This window comes from Loxodonta africana, unplaced genomic scaffold (assembly GCF_030014295.1).
Source record: "Loxodonta africana isolate mLoxAfr1 unplaced genomic scaffold, mLoxAfr1.hap2 scaffold_114, whole genome shotgun sequence".
Lineage (NCBI taxonomy): Eukaryota > Metazoa > Chordata > Mammalia > Proboscidea > Elephantidae > Loxodonta > Loxodonta africana.
In genome coordinates this window covers 35,633-44,540 of record NW_026974877.1, presented here as the reverse complement: position 1 = coordinate 44,540, position 8,908 = coordinate 35,633, and positions in this window count along the sequence as shown.

The window sequence follows — 8,908 nt, the reverse complement described above, 5'->3', positions numbered from 1 at the left end:
AGGTCATACTTTGGCTCTCACGGACTTGTTCTAATTTTCTTCACCTTCAATTTTGACTTATATGTATATATGAAGTAAGCCTTCCTAGCCCTGAACAGAGAATGTCTACTTAGTCCTTTTCTGATTTCTCTTAATCATAATTTACAATTTTATGTGTATAATCTTTCACTTTTCTGGTTAAATATATTCCTAGATACTTTAGTCTCTTAGATGCTATCATAAATGCTAGTTGCTTTATTTTTCCCCTTGCTGATACTGATGTGTAGAAACCTGAGTGATCTGCGTATATTGACAATGAACCCTGATACTTTGGTAAATTAATTTACTAGGTCTAATAGCTGTTGGGGTTTTTATGTACAGAATCCTATCTGTTTTCTTTCCTTCTCCATTTAAATACTTGTTTTTTGGTAGCCTAAAAGTCATTTGTATCTCCAGAATAATTTCAGATGATCACTGGTGATAGTGGATCTACCTGTAGTTACAACAGAATTCCCCTCCCCACCCGCCGCTGCAAAATATATATTGTAAATCCTAACCTCTGTAAGTTCTAAGGAAACCCTGGAGGCACAGTGGTTAAGAGCTACGGCTGCTAACCAAAAGGTTGGTGGTTCGAATCTACCGGGTGCTTCTCAGAAACCCTATGAGGCAGTCCTACTCTGTCCTATAAGTTCGCTATGAGTCAGAATCTAGTTGATGGCAAAGAGTTTGGGATTCTATAAATCTTAACCTCCATAATCCCATTTGGGAATGGGTTTTCTTTGTTATGTTAATGAGGAAGTGTGTCAGGTGTGCCTTAATTCAATCTCTTCTGATATACAATAGAGCCAGGAAGTAGAGGAAACACTGGAGGCATAGTGGTTAAGAGCTGCTACAGGAAAGTTCAGCATCTTGGATTCACCAGGCGCTCCTTGGAAACTCTGTGGGGCAGTTCTACTCTGTCCTATAGGGTTGCTATGAGTCAGAATCGACTGGACGGCAATGGGTTTGGGTTTTTTGTTTCAAAGGAAGTAGAGATGGGAGAAGTTAAATGCCATGCCACATGTAGATCACTGATGAGTAGAAAAGAGGCTAGGACACTCCCCTAGAAAACCCAGAGACAGGAAGCCTTCCACTACCTGGCACCCTGAATTTCTCACTCCCACCCTGCTTATTTTGAGAAAATACATTTCTGTTAATTAAACCCACCCTCTCATGTCATTTCTGTTATAGCAGCACTAGATATCTGAAACACTTGCCTTGCTCCTTGTCTTAAAAAGAAAAATATCAGTCTTTCTCCACTGAGCAGTATTTTTTTTTAAGCCTTTATTATATCGAGAAACTTCTCTTCTAATCCTATATTATTCAGTGTTTTTTAACATGGAAGAGTATTAAATTCCGTCAAGTGCCTTCTCTGTATCAGTTGAGATGATCCTGTGTTTCTTTTATTTTGCCCTATTAATGTTTGTTTTTTGTCATTTATTTCCTCCAATAATACCTTGTTTTGTGCTAAGCTGATTTTTTAAAGCTATTTTGATTCCCTTCGCCTTTCCTTTTATGTATATCTTTAGATACTTTTTGTGGCAACCTTAGAATTACATTTAACATCAAAACTTAAAACAATTTAGTTAGTATTGTTACTCACTTAACTTCAAAAGCATACAAAGCCTTGTTCCTATGCAGAACTATCCTGTCCCTCTTTTTTTTATTTTTACTGTTATCACAAATTACACTTTTATACATTGTGTGCCCATTAACTTACAATTTTATTTTTATTCCAGCATTTTAAATATGCTATCTAACTCTCTTCTTGCCTCTTTGGCTTTTGGTGAGAAATTGGATTTTAATTTTATTAAGATCCTTTGTAAGATGATTCACTTTTGTCTTACTGCTTTTAGAAGTCTCTCTTAAACTTTGCGTTTTTTCTTATTGTGCTTTAAGTGAAAGTTTACACTTGAAGTCAGTCTTTCATACAAAAACTCATACACACATTGTTATGTGACCCTAGTGGTTCTCGCTGTAATGTGACAGCAGCACAGTCCTCCTGTCTACCCTCTATTCACCATGTCTGTTCAGCCAGCTCCTGTCCCCTTCTGCCTTCTCATCCCCCCTCCTAACAGGAGCTGCCCATTATGTTTCATGTTTCTACTTGTGCCAAGAAGCACACTCTTCACCAGCATCATTTTATGTCTCATAGTCTAGTCTAATCTATGTCTGAAAAGTTGGCTTTGGGAATGGTTCTAGTTCTGGGCCAATGGAGAGTCCGGGGACAGGCCTCCTGGGGTCCTTCCAGTCAAGTCTGGTATTTTTACTAGAATTTGAGTTATGCACCCAACTTTTCTCCTGCGCCATCATGGACTCTCTGCTGTGTTCCCTGTCAGGTGGTCGGTGGCGGTAGCCCAGCACCATCTAGTTCTTCAGGTCTCAGGCTGATTGAGATTCTGGCTTATATGGCCCTTTCTATCTCTTGGGCTCATATTTTCCAAGGGACCTTGCTGGAAGGGCTCACCAGTCCTGATTTCTAATTTGTTCCTCTACAAAGTGGCCTTCATCAGAACATTGTCTAACTTTTCTTTTTGAAGGAAAGAAATATGATTATAACCTTAAAAGAACTCAGTAGACATTAAAATGCTGTATTATTAGAAGCTGGACTTTGCATTTTGCCTGAGGCAGACTTCTGCAGATCACAGCTAACAACACCCTCACTCTCCTCAGGTCTGGGGAAGGAAAGAACAATCAGGAAATCCACTTGTGCATTTCTTTGATGTATAAGATTTTCACTCTCCACATTCAGCTCTGGGTATACAGGGCAAGGTGTCCGGTTTCTCCTCTTGCCTCCATAATTTTGAAATGTTGCCTTGTTTTGCATTCTGCTACAAATGCCACTGGTGATGCAGCAGTTAAGTACTCGGCTCCTAACCAAAAGGCTGACAGTTCAAGCCCACCCAGCAGCTCCACAGGAGAAAAGACCTGGCGATCTGCTCCAGTAAAGATAACAGCCTTGAAGACCATATGGGGCAGCTCTATCATGCCCTGTAGTGTAGCTGTTACTTGGAATCAACTTGGCAGCACACACAACAACAACTTGAACTTCCAAGAGTTGGAAAAAAACAAAATGAAACAAACATTCCAGTGAATATTGAAATGGGTTGATTTATTCATTGGGTCAGCAATGCTCAAGGACAATCCTACATCGTAAAACAACAACTGTTTGGGCAAAGTTAATGAAACACCTGAGCACAGTGCAAAGAGAGTCACATTGTCTTTCTAGATTCAGTGTTTAGATCCTATATACATACCACAAAGATGGTATTCAGTGGAGATAATGGGAGTTTAGACCCCAAAGAACTCGAAATATGATCAGTGACAAACTTTGTATTAAAAGGGCCATTACCTTTACCATCAAGTTGATTCCAACTCATAGCAACTCTATAGCACAGAGTAGAACTGCTGTATAGGGTTTCCAAGGCTATAAGTTGTTACAGAAGCAGACCGCCACATCCTTCTCCTGTGGCTGGAACCACTGACCTTTCAGTTAGCAGCCGAGTGCTTAACCATGGTGCCACCAGGGCTCCTAGAAATGAATATTAGGAACGTAAAGTCCCCATCATGCTTACACGTGATGGGCTTTCTGAAGCGCTCAGATATATAGACCCAACTATGGTGAAACATTATTGATTACAGATTTATAAGGAAAAAAAAGAAGAACTGTAACTCAGACCTCTCTCTGCTGGCTACATGATGTATGGGCACATTGATCCACTCTGTCCTGTTCAGAGCTTTTGTCTGGAATATTAAGTTTTTCCCCTGCAATTGAGCAGTTCCAGAATTTTGTATTCTCCCAGAGTCAAATGCCTCATTCTTCTTAACTGGCTCATTAAGTCCCTCTAACGTTCCTTGTAAAATATGTTATTGCCTTACAGTTTTCTATCATAATTAACTATTAGGGTGACTTGGGAGCTCTAAGTATTCAAATTCATCGCTGCATCTGTGAATTGTATTTTGGAAAAACAGAATGTATGTAGAGAATATATATATATACACACACACAAATGTGTGTGTGTGTGTGTGTGTGTGTGTGTGTATATCTACCTGCCCCCCACATATCTGTCAGTTTGTCATACTGTGGGGGCTTGTGTGTTGCTGTGATGCTGGAAGCTATGCCACCGGTGTTTAGATACCAGCAGGGTCACCCATGAAGGACAGGTTTCAGCTGAGCTTCCAGACTAAGATAGACTAAGAACAAGGACCCGGCAGTCTACTTCTGAAAAGCACTAGCCAGTGAAAGCCTTATAAATAGCAGCGCAACATTGTCTGATATAGTGCTGGAAGATGAGCCCCCCAGGTTGGAAGGCACTCAAGAGATGACTGGGGAAGAGCTGCCTCCTCAAAGTAGAGTCAGCCTTAATGACGTGGATGGAGTAAAGCTTTTGGGACCTTCATTTGCTGATGTGGCATGACTCAAAATAAGAAGAAACAGCTGCAAACTTCCATTAATAATTGGAACCTGGAATGTACAAATTATGAATCTAGGGAAATTGGAAATCATCAAAAATGAAATGGAATGCATAAACATTGATATCCTAGGCATTAGTGAGCTGAAATGGACTGGTATTGGCCATTTTGAATCAAACAATCATATATAGTCTACTATGCTGGGAATGACAACTTGAGGAGGAATGGTGTTGCATCCATTGTCAAAGAGAGCGTTTCAAGATCACACAAAGGAGGGTTATTCATGTCTATATGTACATTTCAGCATTTAAAAAATTTGTGTATTTGTCTGTGCCCTATTTTATGCAAATAATGCATGCTGTACTGTTTTTTCCCCCATGTGTCTGTCCGTTTGTCGTACTGTGGGGGCTTGTGTGTTGCTGTGATGCTGGAAGCTATGCCACCGGTGTTCAGATGCCAGCAGGGTCACCCATGGAGGACAGGTTTCAGCTGAGCTTCCAGGCTAAGGCAGACTAGGAAGAAGAACCCGGCAGTCTACTTCTGAAAAGCATTAGCCAGTGAAAACCTTATGAATAGCAGTGGAACATTGTCTGATACAGTGCTGGAAGATGAGCCCCGCAGGTTGGAAGGCACTCAAAAGATGACTGGGAAAGAGCTGCCTCCTCAAAGTAGAGTCAACCTTAAATACGTGGATGGAGTAAAGCTTTTGGGACCTTCATTTGCTGATGTGGCATGACTCCAAATGAGAAGAAACAGCTGCAAACATTCATTAATAATCAGAACCTGGAATGTACGATTCGTACGATTTGGAATGAAGAACAGAAAAGGACGATATGTCTGCTAATGAAATAAAATCACCTCTTTTTTTTTCAAACTTACATCATTAAAGTCACTAAGGAGTTACCTGATATTAATGAATGCTGTTATCCAGATTTTTTTTTTTTTTGCACGAATGCATGAAATGATGCCATATTACCAAACAGGATTTGACCCTCCAGGGGTTTGCCCTTCATTATAAAACCCTTTTTAATCTCTTCCATGAAATACTAGACAAAAGAAATCCCAAAGGAAACCGCCATATGAATACGCATAGGACAAAACCCACTTACTGGATAAATTATGGACTTTGCATAATGAGTTGTTCAATAAATGGTTTAAAAGAAAAAAAAAAAACCCACATGATCATTGTGATGGAATGTAAAGGAAAGAAGACAGGCTCTGATATCAGAGGACAGGCCATTTGTTGGATGTGAGAATTCGCCCCAGTCTCTCAACTTCACCCAACTTCAACGCCATTCCTGTAAAATGGATGTAACTCTGTAAGGGTGAAGATGAGATTACATCAGGCAGTGAGGCGTGAGTGGGCAGTGTGCACTGTGACCCATTCTGGAAACCTGCATTGTTGCACAATTTGAACCTTTCTCTTGCTCTTGTGGTATTTTCTAGATTCTTACGTTTTGTACTTATTAAGTTCAATTAATGAGGCAATGGTGTTTCCCTAGTAAAATTCTCTCCTTCCATGTGGGACACTTGGGCTCTATTCCCAGCCAGTGCACCTTATGCCCGGCTACCACCTGTCTGTCAGTGGAGGCTTGTGTATGGCTACAATGCTGAACGGGTTTCAGCGGAGCTTACAGACTAAGACAGACGAGGAAGAAATGCCTGGCAATCAATCTACTTCTGAAAATCAGCCAGTGAAAAACCTCTGGAGCACAATGGTCCGATCCACAACAGATCATGGGGATGGCCGTTAGTCGGGGTCAACTCTCCAGCAGCTAACAACAATACCACATTGAGTATTGTATTTCACTGTCCTGCTAGTACTAGATACTTGGCGAAGATGCTTATCTCATGCCTGGATGGCTCGTATTTGATAATGTTCTTTACCCTCCAGGAATGGACTGGTGAAATCTAAGTAGTCCATTCCAGGGTCAGTCATCAGGGCGTGCTTCTTGCTGTAAGGGTCTGCAGGAAACCCAGGTAGCAGGTTAGGGCAGCTAGGACACAGAGGACTTACACTGAACAAGATGTTGTTAGTTGCTATATCAGCGGCTCCAACTTATGGCAGCCCTTGTACAACAGAACGAAACATTGCCTGGTTCTGTGCCGTCTTCTAAAGGATCATTGGGGGCTCAGTAGTTAAGCACTTGGCTGCTAACTGACAGGTCAGCAGTTCAAACCCACAGAGCGGTTCCTTGGGAGAAAAGACCTGGCAATCTGCTTCTGTAGAGATTACAGCCTAGGAGAACCTGTGGGGCAGTTCTGCTCTGTCTCACATGGGGTCGCCATGAACGGAAATTGACTGGAGGGCAATGGGTTTGTTCTGGCGCCGTCTTCATGATGGGTGATAGGTTGCAGTTCACTGTGGTGGCTATTCTGTCTTTCCATCTCATGGATGGTTTCTCTCGTTTTTACTGACCCTCTACTTTACCAAATATGGTGTTTCTTTCTAGTGATTGACCTTTCCTGGTGGTGTCTCCAAAGTAAGCGAGACAAAGTCTTGCCATTCTTGCTGGCCTTAAAAAAATGAATAAACATTGTGTAGTGAAGTACTACCAATACGTATATCTGTTTGATATTAGAAAATTCCATTAATTTTTTTTACTTCTCAAAGTTTAAAAAAAATTAAAAACAAAAATTCTGAAATGAAGATGTTCTTTGCTAAAGAATAAAACCCTGGAAATATGGTAATTCTATTACTGATCCCTTAAAATTATAAAGGTTACGGTTCTCCCATTATGCTTTAGTTGATGTTTAGATTTTTCTTAACATTTTTCTTGCATTGTGTTCAGACAGGGTGATGGTTGGGGCTGATTAGTATTCGCTGGTCTTTCTTGAAGAATGAGCTCTGTGGTTTCCATTTGATATTTCGGGATAGATTCCACCTGAAAGAGGAAGACATGGTCAGGTATTCAAGGAGCAGCAGAAATGGCTAAATAAAACCCCTACTCTCATCCCTCTGATGATTCAATTCCACTGTGTTTAGATTAGTAAAAAGTTAAGCTTTTGTCCCTAACACACATGAATTAAATCTCCAAAGTTCTCAAATAAATTTGTTCAAGATGTGTTGGGAAAATACAGGCCCATTTATATCATGTGAAGTGTAGTTGATTTTATTTGTTTAAAAGCCACAATAAAAAATAGACAACATCTTGGAACCGGTAGGAGCAAGCATAAATGTGTCTGTTCATGAGCAAAGCAAGCTGAACACTGATCTCTAAGCCCCATGAGGTCAGGGAGAGTTTCTGTCTTGTTCTCTTCTGCACACAAAGCGTTGGCCTTGTAGATGAAGAAATGCTGAAATCAGTGAATAAACTCATCCAACACAGTGGAGACCATCCAAGCAATTCAGTTCAGGAGCTCCAGACCCTAATATCAGAGTCCCCGCCAGCATTTCAATACCCATTGCCAAGGAATAAATGCCTTGCGATATTACTGAATTTGAAAATTATTAGTAGTTTCAAATCTCGTTCACTCTGAACAATACTAGAACAGCTCGGTATCTATTAAGGCCGTTCACTCTGATAATAAATCACAGACGATAAAAACCACAGTCTGTAATGTGTCAGAGTGAACCTGATAAAATTCAACATCTATTCTGACTCAAAAATATGTAATACAATAGGATGATAGTTTGACTATAGAAGAAATAAGTATTTTCAGCCAAGAACCAGCACCTTAATTAATATGGAAATCTTAGAAAAATTCCTGTTAATGTCAGGTGTAAGGTAAGAACGCCTTCGGCCATTGCTGTGGCTTCACATTTTTCTGAAATTGCTAGTCAATTCAGCTGGACAAAAGGAAGAAAGAAGAAGGACAATTATTGAGGATATGAATGTATATGTGAAAAAATAATCAAGAGTATTATGTGAATCCTGTTAGAAACAAGAAGGCAACGTACTAATTTTACACATATAATGAACTCTGTTGTGTGCTCGTGGCAACCTGAAGTACAACAGGACAAAACGCTGCCTGGTCCTGCACCATCTCCATGATCGTTGGTGTGTCTGTGTCTGTCGTTGAGGCCTTTGTGTCAACTCCTCTCATTGAGGGTTTTCTCTCATTTTTGCTGACCCTCGTCTTCACCAAACGTAACGTCTTTTTCTAGCAATTGGTCTTTCCTGACGACATGTCCAAATTTAGCAAGGCGAAGTCCTGCCATCCTCACTTCTAAGGAGCATTCTGTTTGTACACTTTCTAATATATATATATATGCAAAGCAGTCCTAGAGCATGTATATAGATATAGATATGACCTCTGGTGATGCAGTAGTTAAGCGCTCATTTGCTAACTGAAAGGTCAGCAGTTTAAACCCACCAAGCTGCTCCGAGGGAGAAAGATGTGACTCTCTGCTTCTGTGAAGATTTACAGCCTTAGAAACCTATGGGGCAATTCTATTGTATCCTATAGAGCTGTAGCATTGCTAAGGGAGTGCAGGGGTGTGGATCACGCAAGGTGACACCGTCAGAGGGGGTGA